The sequence below is a fragment of the Liolophura sinensis genome, chromosome 6 (assembly GCF_032854445.1).
Source record: "Liolophura sinensis isolate JHLJ2023 chromosome 6, CUHK_Ljap_v2, whole genome shotgun sequence".
In the NCBI taxonomy this organism is placed as follows: domain Eukaryota; kingdom Metazoa; phylum Mollusca; class Polyplacophora; order Chitonida; family Chitonidae; genus Liolophura; species Liolophura sinensis.
In genome coordinates this window covers 59,728,557-59,748,927 of record NC_088300.1, presented here as the reverse complement: position 1 = coordinate 59,748,927, position 20,371 = coordinate 59,728,557, and positions in this window count along the sequence as shown.

Below are 20,371 nucleotides of genomic sequence, written 5' to 3'. Positions count from 1 at the left end.
AAAACCAGAGCAGAAACGGTTGAAGCAATCGGCGAAATTAGACTTCTTGTTATTTTAACTCAGTCAGTCATTCGGGATTTTATTCTAACTGTCGCTCACTGATTTTGGTTAATGATTGTTAAAGGAAAAGACCTCTGAAAATCACTGAGTAGACCACTTAAAACTTTGCATTAATATGCTTTCATTTATTTTTTTTACATTTTTGTGAAAAGATTTAAGGCGTTTAAACATTTGGCTTCTAAGATGGGCTTTTTCAACCATACCATCAGAGGTTAGGCCTGACGTCTGACGCCACAGGAAGTTTATCCAACTCTAATCACGACACTGAATATTGGAATAACTCTTTTTACCTATGAGTGAAAGATTGCTGAAATAATGTTCCAAAAAATTCATTCCTTGTGGTGTTCCTAAGGTATATGCATTTTAATTTTGTGTAAAATAGACAGCTTTTTGTCCTGAGAAGAGAGCTATAATACTCTCACCACCTTCAAGCAACAAAGATCTCAAAATGAGTTTTCTTACGGAAGAACACACCCAGAAAAAGATCAAGAACAATTTAGGGTGCCAAGTAGATGCAAACCTAGAAAGTATTAGTCTCTTCTTAGACACATCTTTCATAAATCGAACAATAAAATAATTTTATTTATTTATTTACTTGATTGGAATACAAGATAATTTGACCCCAAATCAAAACCAGCGACAACACAAACAACACAACATGACATATCAAGGTACTCCCATTCAGGCCCCAGGTCGTCCGTGGCCTAGTGGCTAGAGTGCTACTGAGCATGCAGCTTGATTACACGTCATACCAGACAGATCTGTCTTTCCAAAATATATCTTATCACAGGCCCAACATGGAAAAGAACGTTCATCATAAACAATCATTAAAGAAATAAAAAATAAGGGGTTTCATCTAAAGAGAAGCAGTCAGTTAAGCGCTGCCTGAAATATGTAAGGGTCGCCATGATTGTATATAATTTATCCTCACATCAAAGTATTCATCTCCTCTAGGCTTAGATTACAACAATATATACATGTATATCTAAAGTGGCCATTTTATTTCACAGATCGCAGACACTAACAATGAATGTCCCTATATTGATCGTAGCACACGATATGCTTTCACTATGTTGATCCGCTTGTGCCTTGTTTGTTACAAGTTTATCTCCAAAATAAATTATACAAAACTTGTTAAACCCTTGACGTGAATCAGGAATATCATACAGCATTTCGAAGGCTTTGTCATATGGGCATTGTCGGCTTTGCAGAAGTGCTTAATATCTTATATCCTCATGACTTTGCAATACCTAGGTTTTTTTTAATTGCTTCTTTGGAGAGCATTTATGAGCCGGTATAACAGACCGGTCTCTAAATTTCACACCATTTTAGCAAAGGATTTCAATCCGAATTGAAAATAATAGCTTTAAAGCGCGACATACAGGTTTATGTACTAGGCCTACTAAACAACCAACCGAAGACAAGGTATTTCCCAAACTGTTCAGCATGTATTCGTCAGGCATACAGATTGACGTAGATTATAAAAGGATGCTTCTAAGTCCCGGTCCACGTGAAGTAGGTCGCTGATTTTGAGGATGTTCACCTGTGTGGTGAGGTTTAGCAGTTAGTTTAATATCCAGGAGATTGCTATCCTTTCCTCGAAAACAACAAACGTCTCTCCGAAGGTGTTTCGAAAAGAAAAAGTAAAACAACGGATTCAGGCATGTAAAGAAGGCTAAATTTATCCCAGTGCAAGTGTATCCAATGATGTATCATTCGGGAGGGAACACATTCCAAAAGATAGGAAGATACCCACCACAATTGTTATGAAAATTAGACTGATCTGACCTTCAAAGGACGGATAGAGCGTGTCCGCAGTTGACAGACTTTAGTTACATGGAAACAGTTATCAAAGTCATTAGAATAAATCCAACAGCGACTGACAGGGGTACAAAAAATGGAAATGCATTAGGTATAAGCGAGCATAATGATATCGTTCTGTTTTCATTTCCGGTAAAGAAATTTATTCCAACATGAGGAATGACAAGTGATCTGAAACCCAGAGATTCCATCAATATCAGCACACAGGCAATAGTGGCAGTTTTCCAAGCATATATAGTGTGAATTCATTCGTCGGTATATATATATATATGCCAATATATAGCATGAGGAAGGGTAGAAATGCCAAAGGATATAATGATGCGTACAACTAGACTAGAAGGAAACACCAGTGCTCCAGTAGCAAAGATAATATGTCCCATATCGGAGAAGTTAATACGCAGTACATGCATCATAATTCACTCGTTACTCAAGTATCAAAGTTCTATTCTTGGCACCGGGCATCAGTGTATTAGTTAGATCAGAAATCTTTGGATTTAGAAAGCAGTCGTTCTGTTTAAACAGCACTTAGTGAGTTATCAAAACTTGCGATCTGTGTAAATATGGAGGCGGTCAGTGTTGGCGTGATTGTAGATAAGTTTACGCCTGGGGGACTAGATAGACAGGCATAACCAACGAACATACATGGATAAAAAAATTTAACTGTAAAATTCTGCACGGTCTAAAACCCTCTGCTAAGTGATGTCATGTATAGTATTTTGTTTAAAAATCAAATTTGCTTATAGTACTTTTAACCTATCTGAATAACACTGCGACTCAGCTGTAATTTCCAAACCCGTGAATTTCACATACGTTCATATTAATCCGGCTTATCGTACTGACATCACAAAAAGATCCCACAGTGTGGTACGTACTGGAACATAGAGCAATTGCTTTCGAGTACATGTAAAATTCATGGACTATTGAATTGAAATGTCTTTTAATATAGTGTTTGGATTATCAGGCAGTTTTCCTAATTACTAAAACTCTTGATAATTTTTTGGATTATCAGGCAGTTTTCCTAATTACTAAAACTCTTGATAATTTTTCTATCATGGGAAACCACCAACCTTAATGTGTAGGTATTATTTAAAAATTACTGTTCATGCTTGTCTTGAAAACGGTTACATCATTTACGTTGGTTGTAAACCCTCTTTATGGTTCACCAGCTGTCTATCAATATCGGTGAATATTTACAAGAGGCTAAATCATAACAGAATCATAAAAATGTTTTTCTTTTTAATCTCTGGTGATATCAACTGCAAAAAAGGTGGCGTCCATGGCCTAGTGGTTTGTGTGCTATGGCAGCACGATGAACCAGGAGCATCTCACCAATACGGTCTGTGTGTTCCAGTCCAGCTCATGCTGGCTTCCTCTGCTAAGTAAATAATTCGAAAGAGAGAAAATATGGATACCTACATTCACTTCACATCAAAGGAAATGTGACGAAAGTACATTCTCGTTCGAATCGTCTGCTCCATATTGTCATCAAACTGAATATAAAGCTCTTTAATTGAGTAAGACTATTAGAACCTTTGTCACATGAAAAGAAAGTTTGCTTCCGGTGTGTCTAGTTTATATGGAAGATTAGGTCAAAGATAATAGTCACCTTTGATATAACGCCAGGGGGCTTTGATCTTGACAAAGTAACACGCCTGGAAGTACAATTAGGCGAACAGGCTTTACTCCTTTCTTAGAGTAGGGTTAATTCTCGCTGACACCTGTCCAATAATCAGACATTATTCTAACCCAAGGGCAGAACGTACATGCAAACGCTATAGAAAGAATCTTTATGACATTCTCTCCTGATACCTGGAAACAGTATCTTGGGAGCAAGAGAAAGGATGGGACAAGTATTAAACGGGTCTCACACTGGAATTATTCCAAGCAGAGCAGAAGGATGGGACTTTTAAGAATCTTCGCCAGTTCTCCACTTTCCTCTCTTTTAATCGGAGTTTATGTAGTGGTTACTACAGCCTCATTGTTTGGTTTGGTGGCTAACGTCCTGCTGATTTACTCCATCTTACGTCAGTCCAGTCTCCGGCGTTCCCCCACCTACGTGAGTCTCGTCAGTTTGGCCCTGTTTGACTCTTCTTGTCTTCTCTCGCTCTTAGTGTTCGAATGGTTTGTTTATACATTAGGACTCTGTCAACCATTGTGCCAATTACTAATGTTTACTGGACAAGCCGCCCAGAGTTCCATTTCTTACCATCTTGTGGGATTTTCCATATTAAGGTACATCATCTTAGTCAAACCTTTATTCGCTAAGGAGTATTTGACCGGTAAAACCAGCATGGTCATTTGTGCTATAATATGGACCATTAACCTTACATTCAGTATACCATCAGCACTTCAGGTAAGAATGCTCTTTTTCAACACAAGTTTCAACTCAACAGTGCCAATATGTGTCTTTAATCCGTCTTCTTCAACTCCCTGGCTGGTGGCATCCATGACAACAGCTGGATTTCTCCCAATAATCATCATCCCGGCGTTCCATGTGGCTAAGGTGTGCCAACTACGTAACCGTCCTGTCCAGTCAAACAACGAATGTCGCACCAAGCAAGTTTCTGTTAGAGTCATTATCAGTATTTTTTGGACGTTTGTTGTTACATGCCTTCCGAGTGTGATCTACTGGGCTCTCTTCATAAATAGCACCAGTCCCACTCCGGAAATGTTTGCTCTGGGATATGTTTTCACTGCCTTTTGCTTCATTAATAGCTGTCTGGATCCACTATTTTACTTTTTCTATTCTGAAAATGTCCGGAAAAGTATTCAGTGCTTTGGAAACCGGGGACAAACCACCGAAGCAGTAGAACTGAGAGATGTTAGGGGATTTGAAGAACCAAACAGGGATAATTCCCGATAAGTGGTTGAGGAAGTTACGTTATATCTTTTCACAAATGAATTTACTCTAGAGCGGAACACACGAAAGAACCTTTAACTGGAAACCTTTCCAAAGAAAACAAAATTCGTTTTGTGCTTTAAAAGACTTGTGGAGCTTTCCTACGGTTTTAATCTCAACTATCTATGGTCTTAAAAGTACCTATCTTGACTTGAGAATTGGGTGACCATTGTAAGCGGATACCTGTAAGCCATGCACATTGGTGGTCTGGACTTCATAAGAACGTTCCAGAATGTCATCTCATTAATCGGACCTTCTTGCTGCTAGGTGACATTGTGGTGTTTCTGATTCGACGGAGAAGGTCTTACCACCACACTAGGTGATTTATATGTATTCTGAGATATCTTCTTGCAGCTTCAATACTCAACAACCAAAGTGCAGTAGATAGTATTGATAAAACGTGAAATTCTGTTTCGAGACATAGAGTATAAACACTCACATTCCAGAGAACTGCATGTGGAGATTTTCCACTTTGAATATCGTCGGCGTGGAAGACAACAAACCTGCTACATAAGTTTAATGTTGAGAGAATGTCTACCTGTCCATTTGATTTCTCCTCGGTAGTATCTATGTGAAATTTGGGAAACCATATATACTGTGTAGAGGTCCCGGTAGATGAAAATTGTGCCCATCAACTTGGGCACAAGGACAACACGGCTTACAAGGTTAATAACTCTTAAGAGGATAACAATGTAACCAAGGATCCTGCACTTGGTGTGTGCATAACTCGCCGAGTTGCAAACTGTTAAGCCCTATGTGTTGTGCGATGATTTCATTGAACTTTACTAGAAAATACCAGTGTGTTAGAGATATTGTATTAAGTCCTTTGCATACTCTTTATGTTAACAATAATACTTTATGACAAGCAGATTTTGAGTAATTTTATAATGTTTGTGAAACTGTCATTAAAACCATTGTATTTTGTTTACCTAATCCTGAATAAGCCATGGTGTCAGAGGTTGCTACTATTTAAGCATTTAGATGAACCGTTAGATTAAGACGCTATCTGGATTAAATCGAAAGGTTTTCACCAGTTATCTGTGACCAATTGCAAGGTATGACACAGTCGCCTGGGTTTACATTCCATGCTCTAGTCGTAAATTTTACGATGAGTACCAGATTTCCGCAATACCACTTGTTAGGAGAGGTATATGCATCACGTTGAATAAATAGCCACGTTGGATACATGGACAACTGCAATGAAAGCGCGACATTTTTTGTATCATGTGACGGAAAAGACACTGGTAAGATACACCATTTGAATACTGATAACATTTAAACACCTGAAACTTCCTTGGCATCACTAAAAATTCTTGATTTGCTTTGTATGTAACTTTAAATATACTTTCTGTGCTTTTTGTGTTATACGTTGATTTCGCATTGTTGCAATGACTGACTTGGAACATCCATTATAATACCATCACATTTGGTATACAAATGTTTGTTACGACCCATATATTTGATGGTTCTGTGCACATATTATGCGCACATACCATGCGAAAATGCTATTAAGTATTGCCAAGGTTAATATACTTAATTGAATCCTTGGGCATAATATTTGTCAAAGAGAGTCATATTTTGTGACAGCATTCCTCAAATCCAACCAGCATTAGAGACTTGGGTCAAATCTGAATTGACCATAGTTCTCTTGTAATACACTGGAAATTCGTTATCAGTGTGCATGCAAACTGCCATCGGTAAGACAGAAATGAAAAATAAATCGTTCGGAAATACTCAGTACATGACACTAAATATTGAAGAATGTTTCACTTATGTGATGATGATGAGTTTTTCGGGGTGTAGCAAACAGGAGCGCCCGGAGAAAAAAAATCGACATTGTGTAACTGAACAATACTGGAGAAAAGTGAGGCGAAACGAGGTATTGAACTATTGCCTTCTTCTTTGGAAGAATTTCTTGAAATATTTTTATTTGTGAAATGTCTACTCAATCATATTAACAAGCTGGAATACCGCGTTTTGGACGAAAGGATTTTGGGCGTGATTAGCATGTGGTCCATAAATTCAAAATATTTTACTAAATCGTATTAAGTAAAAAATAATTCCAAAAATATAAAATATTTGCTCATAGTTTTCGTCGTCTTTCCTCTTGAACATGTTTTTTTTTCTTTCTTGATTTAAACTGTTAAAAGAGCATTCTTTAAGCTCATAGTGCATCTTAGCCGTCCATAAGTATATATATTAAGTTTCATTCGCTACCATATCTAGGCATACGGGACACAGAGGAGAAGTTATGGCAGTTAAATGCAATTCCATGAGGAAAATTAAAAATCAACCTTTCAATTTAGTTCGGTAATATTTATACCTTGTTTAAGTTATTGGTGAAAAGAGATGCCAGGACTGTCGCAGTGACCATCGTTTTAATTTCCCAGAGAAGGTGAGTGCGGGGTAACTCCATGTTATCGGGCGAGTGAGTGCTTGGGGTTTATGACGTGCACGACGCACGACGTCGTACTTAACAATTTTTCAGTCATATGACAACGGGATAATCCTTAGATTGCATGCAACATGCCTCCTTTTTGCATGACGGATTTCCACTGTTCTTTTATCTAGTGCTGCATCACTGAGACGCCTAACCGAAGGCAAGTAAGCCTCCCCACCCAAGCCATTATACTGATACGGGTCAACCAGTCGTTGCACTATCAAGATAAACGCCAAGTGAGGAGAGAGTGAGTGAGATTATAAACTTGGCGTTTTCCAAGCCCTGAAAAAGGATGATGCACGCCACACTTAACATCTCTCGACATGATAACGTGTAAGAAACAGAAATATTATTCAGCAGGTGCGCTTGTTTTGCAACCTAGTCCGCTTCTTCATTACCCGCTATTCCCACGTGGGCTGGTACCCATGCCAAACAAACCTCTATCCCCTGAAAGTACAACGAGGTTATCAACCATAAAAGCTCCAAAATCACAGGAAATACAGTTTGCCAAGAGTAATTCTTAACTGTCTGCAATGCAGCAAGTAAATCAGAAAAAATCACAGCCCTCACTGGTCTATATTCCTCAAGCCAGTGTAAAGAACAGAGGATTGCTAATAACTCACATGTGAAGACCGACAATTTATCAGACTTTCGAAATGATTGGCATAATTTTATATCCGGTACTGAAAACCCAATACCACACTTCCCTATCTCTGGGCACTTTGATGCATCCGAAAATAGTTTTAAAAAAGCAACAATCCAGTCTTGACAGAATTAGAGCCGTGTATAACATCAATAAAGAGGTTTTATCTGCCCGCTCCCCCCCCCCCCCCCACCCAATGAAGTTCCAGAAATGGATCGCATTAAATAAAAGGCCTTAGTACATTTAACAACTATTTGATCAATATGGTTAGACCAGGTCAGAAACTTGTCTAACCACACTCCTAAGCACTTAAATGCAGGTGATAAGTTCCAGAAATGGATCGCATTAAATAAAAGGCCTTAGTACATTTAACAACTATTTGATCAATATGGTTAGACCAGGTCAGAAACTTGTCTAACCACACTCCTAAGCACTTAAATGCAGGTGATATTTTTATGGCATCATTACCCAACACAAGTGGAGAGTTCGAAATTATGCGTTTACGAGTAAATATCATACCTTTGGATTTAACAGGAGAAAATTTAAACCCCCACTTTTTCCCCCAGAGAAAAATAGAGTTTAGGCTCTTTTGGAGGTACTTATGAGCCAGTTTAAAACTTTTGGACGATGCCCATACGGCTTTGTCATCTGCAAAAAGACCACATTTAGTTTAAGGATGAACAACACTAGGAAGATCATTTATCATGACATTGAACAATAACGGTAAAATGACACTTCCCTGAGGGGTACCATTCTCCGTAGTAATAGGGTCTGAAAATTCTTTACCTACACGAACAGATATTTGTGTATTAGACAAAAACTTTCTCAGCCATGCCAATATCTTTCCCCCAAACCCATGTCTGCCATTTTCTTCAGCACCCCTCTTCTCCACACCATATCGTACGCCTTCTCGACATCTAAAAAAACTGCTAAAAGATATTCCTTATTTAACAACCCATTCTTAATATCAAATTCTAGCCTAACAACATGTTTTGTTGTCTGTCGGTTACGTCTAAACCCACTCTGTAATGAGGAAAGAAGGCCTTTACTTTCAAGATGCCACCTTAGGCGAGCATTGACCATACGCTCCATCAATTTACAGAAATTACTGGTGAGTGAGATGGGTCTATACGATAATGGATTAGATGGGGGCTTCCGGGCTTGAGAACAGGCGCCACAATCGCTTTACCCCAGGCCAGGAGTAGTGTACGTTTTGCACTGTTTTTAGCTTTCTTGCGAGCTTTGATGGCTTCCTCACATTCTTCATTCCACCAGGGTACAGGAGGTTTTGGGCAAGGTCTTCCTGATGATTTCGGCATACTGCTTTCGGCAGCTCTGGAAATGTAACCTAAAACTGCATCATTAAACTCATCCAAATTTTCACTAAGTACATCAGTTTCCGAAACTTTGCTTACTGAATGCTTAAAAGAGCTCCAGTCTGCATCTTCAGTTTTCCATCTTGATAGCCTACCAGTGGAGTTGTTACATAACGGCTTACCAATGCGAACATGCACGAGATAATGGTCGCTGGCACAAGGTGACAGCTGATCCACAGACCAAGAAAAGCCAGCACTTATATTAGCAGAACAAAATGTAAGATGCAGGCATGATATATTACCAGTACGAATATCAATTCGTGTCCGCGCGCCAGTATTCAAAAAAACAAAACCATTCGTATCAATAAAATCTGGAACAATTCTACATTTACATCAGAATCAACACTACCCCATATGCGATTATGAGCATTAAAGTCACCACAAATAACTTTTGGTCAACTTACAGACTCCAACACAGTTGTTAGTCCGTTATCAATTAAGCAAGGGTTGTAAATGTTTATAACATTAACACACTTACCAAACTTAAGAGCTAAACACACACATTGACATTCAAATGAGGTTACATTAGGCAACTTAATTTCAGAGTACGAGACATTATCTCGGATTAATGTAAGCAGGCCACCCCCTCGGCCTTCCCGATCCTTCCTAACTGCCGTGAATTCGGACAGCTTGAACTGATAAGGCTCATTGAGAAAGGTCTCCTGCAAACATATAATATCTGGTAATTCGGGTAAGTTAAAGACATACTTTTTCAATTCTGGACCATGTGCATACAAAATTTTGATGAAGTAGATAAAAAGTCACGATAGTAAATAAATAGTACACACCATTATCCATGAGTAGCGGTTGGGCTACTGGATCTTAATACTGCCATTAGTTTGGGTAAAGAAATTCCATCTTCTCCAAGATAGCGACTTGCAGAAGAAATTATTTGCTGCAGGTTATCCCCCTTTTCTCTACTTTCAGAAACACAAAAACAATTTCTGTTATAAAAGCGATCAGCTTTACCAGTAAGTCACCTGACTCAATAGAAGTTACTTGACTGTCTTTGTTTTCACCTCTAGCCTCCAGTGTAGGTCTCCTAATAGCTTGGCTAATAGGTCGCGAGGTCCTCGGAGATGGGGCGGGGTAGGGGGAGGTAGGGGCAATTGGTTCAGTGGGGTAAGGCACAGCTGTTTGTGTTACAGGACGGCTATACTGGGCTGTCGCCTCTCTAACTGCAGGTTCTGAAATGTTTTGTGCTTTCCTGGAATCTGTTTTGACAATACTTAAAACTTCGTGCAAAGGAACCGACAGTGAGCCATTAGTTAGCCTACGGACTATTAGTTTTGCCGTGAAGCGACTCACAGCCAAAGGCGTGGGCGACAGAAGCCCGTGTTAGTAGTGCTGAAAACACAGTGCATGTACAATCAAAACAGCCTGCCTCTTTTTAACCCCTACGCTAACAAATACAATGTAAATTTAAAAAAAAAAACAAACTCCGAATTATGACAGAGGAAATTACAACTTCCTCTTTTAAGGTCTTGGGTGTGACTCGACCCAGGATTGACCCTGAATCTACCGCTCCCGGGGCGGACGCTCTACTAACTGTACTATCGGGGCCGGTCCCATGTTGCCGAAAATCATGAAAACGAAAAACAAATATTACTTTATCCAAACGGAGATGTGGAATGCCACTCCCAAAAACTGAAATGTTGGTTCTTTATATAATGCAACTTAGACTAAACGAAATGAAAATAGTCAGGTTTCTTGTTCTTGTCTCTGTATGTCTGTATGTAAATTGATCTTGATGTAACACGGCCTTACGAGATGTGTTACTGTGTTAGGAGTCATTTTGCATTCATCATATATGTCGACCCTCAGTGACATGCAAACAATGCAAACTTTTACATATTAGGACCTGAAAAAGAAATTTTATTTGGGTATATATTGTCGATAGTGTGGGTTGAGTCAAAACTAATGGTGTCGATATAACGCCAGAAGGCCTCTGTTTTAACTAAGTGATTTGCCTCGAAGAGCCATTAGGCGAATATTCTTTATTTCATGATTAGAGTTGAGTAAACTCCCAGTTACATCTATCCATTACGGTTAATTGCTCTTAAATATTCTCTGGGTGTTTTCCAAACCACATGTTGACTCTGGTTTGCAATTATGGACATCCACTCAACATTATTCTTACCCACGCATTTTATGTATTTACACAGGCAACTTCTCACATTTACACATCATTTCTACAAAGCAGAATGTAGTTAACTACAGAGAAACAGCTAAACGGGTTTCACAAAGGAATTATTGCACAGCGGATAAGATTTGGATGTTTGCCAGTTTCAGCTTTCCACTCTTTTAATCGTAGTTTATGTAGTGACAACTACAACCTCATTATTTGGTTTGGTGACTAACGCCTTGCTGATTTACTCCGTCTTACACCAGCCCAGTTTCGAAAGAGAGAGATAAACAAAATGGCTTGTTTAAACAGTAAGGCTCCATAAAATTTTTTGAAGAAAAATGTGAGGCAACTTTTGTTGCCAATAATTTACCGATCACCTGTCCCACTTTGTCCCAGAGGCAGGAGTGACACCTCTTCCCTTTTTGGGAACTTGCAAGTTTGCAAATATTCAGCTCCTCAATTTTCGTCTTCGCTAAGAGACAGTTGCCTAAGATTCTCGACAGACATTTTTACAGCGATGAAAGCTCGAACTCGAAACTTCCCTATTATCGTTGTTTACTGGACAAGTCGCCTACTGATCCTATTCTGTATCTTAGTCAAGCCATTAGTCGCAATGAAGCATTTGGCCGGTAAAATCCCCATGATTACTTGCGTTATAATATGGACCATTGCTCTGAATTTCAGTTTACCGCTAATCCTTCAGTTAAGAATGCTGTTTTTCAACACGAGTTTCAACTCTACAATACCAATATATATCTTTAATACGCTCTTATCAACTCAATGGCTGGTGGCATTCATAGTAAAAAACTGGATTTTTAACCCAATAACCATTATTCCAGCATTCCATATAGCTATGGAGTGTCAGCTACGTAACCGTATTGTCAAGTCAAATGATGGATGTCGCACCAAGCAAGTGTCTGTTAGAATCATTGCCAGTATTTGGACAACGTTTGTTGTTACTTGCCTCCCACATTTTATTCTTTTTGGTATGTTTTTATTCATAATTCCAGTTCTCGAAGTAACAAGGATAATGCACCACAAGTCCCAAGGGAATCGAAGTCATTTTTTTAGCATAAATGTATATACTCTACGGCGAAACACACGATGTCGTTCCTGAAAGAAAACAAAGACACGCTTCTATATACTTTAAGTATTGAGTGACAATCTTGCCATTCTACGCAGGGCGAAAAGGTTACGTAGATACATATAAGTGAAGTACCTCGATTACTTGGTATTATTGTGAAGGGGCCTCCTTGGCTCAGTTGATTAGCGCGCTAGCGCAGCGTAATGACCCAGGAGTCTCTCACCAATGCGGTCGCTGTGAGTTCAAGTCCAGCTCATGCTGGTTTCCTCTCCGGCCGTACGTGGGAAGGTCTGCCAGCAACCTGCGGATGGTCGTGGGTTTTCCCCGGGCTGTGCCCGGTTTCCACCTACCATAATGCTGGCCGCCGTCGTATAAGTGAAATATTCTTGAGTACGGCGTAAAACACCAATCAAAAAATCAAAAATATTGTTGTGATGACTGTGATCCCAGTCAAACAGTGTTAAATGCGACGCTTAGCAATAAGTGAGCACTAAATTTATTTTTTTATTTGATTGGTGCTTTACGCCGTACTCAAGAATATTTCACTTATACGACGGTGGCCAGCATTATGGTGGGAGGACATCGGGCAGAGCCCGGGGGAAACCCACGACCATCCGCAGGTTGCTGCCAGACCGTGAGCACTAAATGATTTATATTTAGAAACTGTATCACAAATTCAAAAGTACAATAGATAATGTTAAAACTGCTAAAATGTGATAATTCCATTATGAAACGAGGAAATTAGACACATTCACCTGAGAACGTTTACAATTTTTAGAACGGCATGGTTTAGCTAGAGAGCAAAGTGCCTGGATCTATATTTGTACAAAGACCGAAACGTATTCCTCTCTTGTAGACGCGAATGGCGTGTAGCATTTGTTAGATCCTGCGTGTTATGTGACGATTTCATTCAACGTCACAAGGTATTATTGCAAAAACTATTGTCTCAAGATATTCTTCAAGTTTCTTAAGCCTTACAATGAGAATAATTCTCTTGTAAGTAAATATGAACAGAATGTCCAGATTCTCCGGCGCTCTGCTTGATGATTGTGTCTAATTCCTCTTCAAACGGGGCTAGGGGAGGTATATTCGTCGTCATGAATAATACCGCCACGTTGGATATCTGGACAATTGCAATCAAAGCGCAATTAAGATACATATTTTGTTATCGATAATTGATATTTTAGTATGGTACACGATTTGAATACTGATTTCACTCAGTCGCCTAGAGCATACTGTGCGTCCATCCAACATCAGTGAAAACTGTTGACTGCTTCTCTTTGCATGATTTCGTCTTAATTTCGAACTTGATATACTTTCTTAGTTCTTTGGTGGTTTCTGTCTTACTTCGTTTTGGTAATTGCCCTTGCGATTATTGTTTCTACGCATAGATTTGTAGCACATAAGCAGAATCATCCCTGGACTCATTTTTGTGCAAAAAGTAAACTCGGCGTGTATCAATAAACCCTCTATTGCTTGGTATTTCTACACACAGATTATTCGTTAGACGAAGAGAGAGTGAGTGGTGGCCTTCCCTTCCAATCGCTAGTACAATGCTTGCTAATCTTACCTGGGAGATGGGACCAAATGCTTTAAATTATGCGAGTATATAGCATCTTCTGTTTCTGAAATTACCAGGATACCATCCGTAGAACGTAATGTTTTAAGGACGAGTTAAAAAGATGTGCTTTTCCTGAAGAACAAAAGGAATGCAACATTGCAGATGGAACAGGATGCTTTTAATGTTGATATATACAAGGTCTAATGATTTATCACAAGTCTCCAAGAATATTTCACTTATACGATGGCGTGATAAATATAGTTTTCTCGAAAATACTGGAAAAAGACATACTGGAAGAATATTTCTTCCACTGCTTGAACTGTTGATACAGTAGACCCACTATATCATTTACAAGGAACTCCAGCGGTTGTGACACCCTAATAAATGTTTACACAATTACAAGAGGATTGTAGTAGAACTAGATTCATGTTCAGTTCTGAAACAAATTGAATTAAGTCTAAGCACCACTGAGGCTGATCTAGGTATTCGACTGTCGCTGGATTTTATACTTCAATATTGTACCGGTGGCGTCTAAGAGGAAAGGAGTGCTGACCTAGTCATCGCGGACGTCATCTCGGTTTGAACATGGCGTTTTAATAATTTTACTGCATTTTATAAAAGAAAACAGAAAAAAAACTATCCCTTGTATGCTAGAAAGACGATGGAGCAAAATTCAAATTCTTCCGTTGGACCGTCATAATTCTTCAGTCGAACCGAAAGAAATTGTATGATAAGATTTAACCTGTCTGGTGAGATGTCGTTTTCTCATTCCTGTAAACCTTCCTCACCCCTAATGAATTTTGTACTGACCTGATATTTGTTATTTACAAAGTGCTGACTAAATGTTAAAATGTAGCAAATGTATTTGGAGAGATGAATGTAGTTTGGACGAGACGGCGTGCTACTCTCTGACATAATTTGTGATACGGTCGTTGAATATTACACGGCTTGTAAATCAACTGACTTTACATCTGTGGGTGTCTGTAAATGATAAAGACCTGCCCACAACATTTTGTGAAATGGCCCTTCGACTACATGTAACTAAATCGTTGTAAACGATCTCAAAATGATGTCTTATGCAGCAGTTCTGTGTTATCATATGTCACTGCATGGAATGACTGGGCAAAGGCTACGTCACAGCTTAGGCCGCGCAATCTGATATCAACGTGTTTGATTGGATAAAATTCTCAAGATGGCTACCTTGACTCACACCAGCCATTTGTGCAGTATTGTCATTTTGTTCTTCATGTTATTCGGTGAAATCTTATTACAATAATGAGGTATCATATTTTTTAGAAAGTTTGAGAGTCTTGCTTTCGATTGAAATATGTTTTAATCAGGTGCTGTCTTGTCCTTTAAAATATATATGCTAGTGTATGTACTACAGTATATGCCACTGTATGTACTAAAGTCTTGAACAATAATATTTATCTACAGTGGGAGGAAACCCACGAATATCCGCAGCTTGCTGACATACCTTCCTACGTAAGACAAATTGTATTCAAATGATACATTCAAATATATGCACATTATTTAAAAAACCTGGTGTACTGTTGACAGCAAACACGTTGTGGCACGAACATGTCCATTCAATGTATAACAAATCTTTGCTCAGCAGTTTTTGCTTGCAGTCCATTAGTGCACCCGGGTGTTCAAAAGTATATGAACGCGGGACTTGACGCTTACATTTTAATAGTTAACATTTAATCGATCCCAATATCGTAATACACGATTGAAAACCAAATAGTCCTTATCCCGAACTAACACCAGTAGCTGTATAGATTTATCTTGTATTCACCATTACACAACTGGGGCATTAGACAACTGGGGCATCACAAAACTAGGACATTACATAAATGAGGCATTACACAACTGGGACATTACACAACTGGGGCATCACAAAACTAGGACATTACATAAATGAGGCATTACACAACCGGGACATTATATAACTGAGGCATCACATAACTGGGACATTATATAACTGAGGCATCACACAACTGGGGCATTATACAACTGGGGCATTACACAACTGGGGCATTACACAACTGGGGCATTATACAACTGGGGCATTACACAACTGGGGCATTACACAAGTGGGCCATCACATAACTGGGACATTACATAAATGAGCATTACACAACTGAGACATTACACAACTGGGCCATCACACAACTGGGGCTTCACACAACTGGGGCATTACACAACTGGGCCATTATACAACTGGGGCATTATACAACTGGGGCGTTACACAACTGGGGCATCACAAAACTAGGACATTACATAAATGAGGCATTACACAACTGAGGCATTACACAACTGGGCCATCACATAACTGGGACATTATATAACTGAGGCATCACACAACTGGGGCATTACACAACTGGGGCATTATACAACTGGGGCATTACACAACTGTGGCATTACACGAGTGGGCCATCACATAACTGGGACATTACATAAATGAGGCATTACACAACTGGGGCATTACACAACTGGGGCATTATAAAACTGGGGCATTACACAACTGGGCCATCACATAACTGGGACATTATATAACTGAGGCATCACACAGCTGGGGCATTACACAACTGGGGCATTACACAACTGGGGCATTACACAACTGGGCCTTCACATAACTGGGACATTATATAACTGAGGCATCACACAGCTGGGGCATTACACAACTGGGGCATTATAAAACTGGGGCATTATACAACTTGGGCATTACGCAAGTGGGCCATCACATAACTGGGACATTACATAAATGAGGCATTACACAACTGGGACATTACACAACTGGGCCATCACACAACTGGGGCATCACACAACTGGGGCATTACACAACTGGGGAATTATACAACTGGGGCATTACACAACTGGGGCATTACACAACTGTGGCATTATACAACTGGGGCATTACACAACTGGGGCATTATACAACTGAGGCATTACACAACTGGGGCATTACACAACTGGGACATCACAAAACTGGGACATTACATAACTGAGGCATTGCACGACTGAGGCATTGCACAACTGAAGTATAACATAGCTGGGGCATTATACAACTGGGGCATTACACAACTGAGGCATTACACAACTGGGGCATCACAAAACTGGGACATTACATAACTGAGGCATTGCACAACTGAGGCATTGCACAACTGAAATATAGCATAGCTGGGGCATTATACAACTTGGGCATTACACAACTGGGACATTGCCGTAATTGTCGTATTACTGGGTACTGTCCTGCCCAGGTTAAATACCGCACGCGTCCTCTGAATATGATATTACTGAGGTGCATTCGTTATACAGAAAATTTTGCACATTTTAAATGCTTGTATGTTCCGGGCGAAGTCAAACAGGTCGCTGGTTTTGAGGATGGTTATTTTTGTAGTGAGATTTATCAGTTAATTCAGTATCTGGGAGATTGACATCACCATATTGACACCGGCAACAACAAACGTTTCTCCGAAGACGGTTCGAAAAGAAAAAGTAAAGCAACGGGTCTATGGCATTGTTCATGTAGGTGAAGGATCCTAGAACATATCCCAGTGCTAACATATCCAGTGACAATTCATTCGTGTGCATATAACATAGCCAATATATCCAGTTAGGAAGGGACGTAACTCCCAATGATATAAGAATTCCCACCACAACTTTTATTGATACCTGACTTCCTTGACTTTCCAGTGGTCTGACAATGCGTTTTCTCAGTTGACACACTTTGGCTATGTGGAAAAAGGCTACCAAAGCCATCGGAATAAATCCAACAAGGACTACCATGGACACAAAAAATGGCCATGCACTGTGCGTGAGCGAACATAGCGACACTGTTGTGTTGTTAGTTACATTGAATAACATCATTTCAACATTAGGAACGACAAATGAACCGACAGCCAAAGATTCCATCCATATCAGCGCACAGGCGATCATGACAGTTTTCGTCTTAGTGAGGTGCTTCAATGAGAAGACAGGTTTCACCAAAACCATGTATCGTAACACAGAAAACGCTGTTAGATGATGAGCACAAGAACAGACAGCAGTAACCCCTGTATACATAAACAACGTGCAGGACAATTGGCTTGGTCCTGTCGTATAGAGCATTGTGAGCAACACCGATGATGTTATCAGCGAAAAGCTGTCTGATGTGGCCAAACTGACGAGGGTTACATAGGTAGGAGAACGCCGCAGACTGGGTTGACGCAAGACGGAGTAAATCATTAGTCCATTGGCCACCAACCCAAATACTGACAGAAACATTACTGCTACAGAGGTAAAGATAAGGACATTTCCCATGACGGAGTGGTTAAAACGCAGTATATACATCATGATTGTTACTATGCTCACGAGGGTATCAATGTTCTGTTCAATGTTAAGTGTCCTAATAGTGTCTGAAATCTAGATTTAGAGGCGTTTGTTCTGTTTAAACACTAGTCCATGGGCCGTCACAACATGCGATCTGTGTAAATATGCATGCTGTAAATATTGGCTTATTGGTAATGGCGTCCACACCTTTGCTTCCTAATGGACAGGAATAACCGATCAATGGCCCTCTATAAAAATGACATCTATATGCCCAAAAGGTCGAAAAGCAAACATGATTTGGTAGGTAGAAAATGCTGTGAGGAGCTCATATTAGTGTGATACAGTCCCTGGAGGCCAAAGCTCGAAAAAAGTTTTCCGTCTTTCAGTTTAATATTTTCTACTGAAAAGTTCCACTTAAAGTGTTTATAAACTGATTAAACTCAAAATGTGCCACAGTAATGATTTGCGTATACAGGGATTTTGGCACATTTAACTGGTTGCTCGTACTGGCACCGCCTGGCTCCGTAGATAAATGTACCAGTCACAGCGGGAAAATCAATGCGTGATAGCTCGTTGAGGTCGTGGCGACGGCGTCTCAGAACAAAGTCGTCCATAGCACCAGACATTTCCTCTAAGACGATAGGAAAAGAAGAAGTAGAAAAACGGGCTGATGGCGTGGTTAAAGTAGGTAAATCATCCCAGCACGATGTTAACAGCAATCTCCTTGACGGACACGTTATCTTCCCAAAGGACAACTGCAGAAAATATACTGTGGGGAACGGAGGTAACAGCTAATGATATTGGGATGCTTATCACAAGTTAAATTTCAACCTGGTTTCCATGGTTTTCTTTCTGTAGAAAGCAACGCCTACGGAGTTGACACACTTTGGCTATGTGAATCCCAGATATCAGAATCATGGATGTAAAGACAGGTAAAGGCGCTGGAGTGCAGTGCCTTGATCAGAAACACGGAATTTTAATGTGATTCGGTTATGATGCGTAACAACGTGTTGCAGCTTTAATAAAGAACAATGTACATGTGTCACAGCTTTCTTCGATCATTGTATCTGTGTAAATATACATAAATGCACATATTTACACATACTTTATTTCATTAAATGTAACTATAGCTACCTATCCGCAATCAATTTCAGTGAATATAATTTTCATAGATGACTGGAATATGTGGTTACACGTGATGAAATTGCACGTGACATAGGCATTACTTCGATGTTTTATATTGAAGCGTGTTGGATAACAATATGTCCTCTAAGAAATGGTGCGGGTTTTCACGCAATAGTGCCTGAAAAAGTAAGGTAAAATATTTGATGTAAATGGACTATTTTACGGTTCGATAATGATGAAATATTATTAATATCATTCCAAACGCAAAATATCAAAGGATGGTAATGGATAAACGGTTATAACGGTAGTAGAAAGTAATCGGGTATAATCATACGGCGATGTAGTCATTTACATAAATTTTCATCAAAAAATTCACAGGTGTGTATCACAGAATCAAAATATGTTATTGTGGAACATGGACTAATCCTTAGGGAGAATAGTGTGGCCGTAAGTCTGCTCAACCTCTGAAATGCCTGCACATGTGGCATACGGTGACGTAAATATAGATACTTAAAATTATTCTGGGCGACCAGTGGAGACGATCGTACTATCTGTGGCGGGAAGTCGTAAACTGTAAATTACAGTTAACATATGCAGATATTTATAGCTTACGACAATGATGCGATTCAATGGCCACACAAAAAGGAAATGAAAATATTCTGTCGATTTCACGGTATACTGTAAAAGACCACCTCTCTTCCATCAATGTGGAATGCAAGTCTGAAAGTAAGCTAGCAACTTGTCTCAGTTTTCCTGCTCATTTCCTCAAATTCGTGTTCTTTATACGTCATATTACTTTCGCCAGTTCTGGGTTGATGATGAATATTAATGAAGACACACACCCATTTCAACCAATGAAAATTTGTAGTCTTTTTCTCTTACGGAGCGTTCATTGGCTAACACTGATTACATTACCGTCT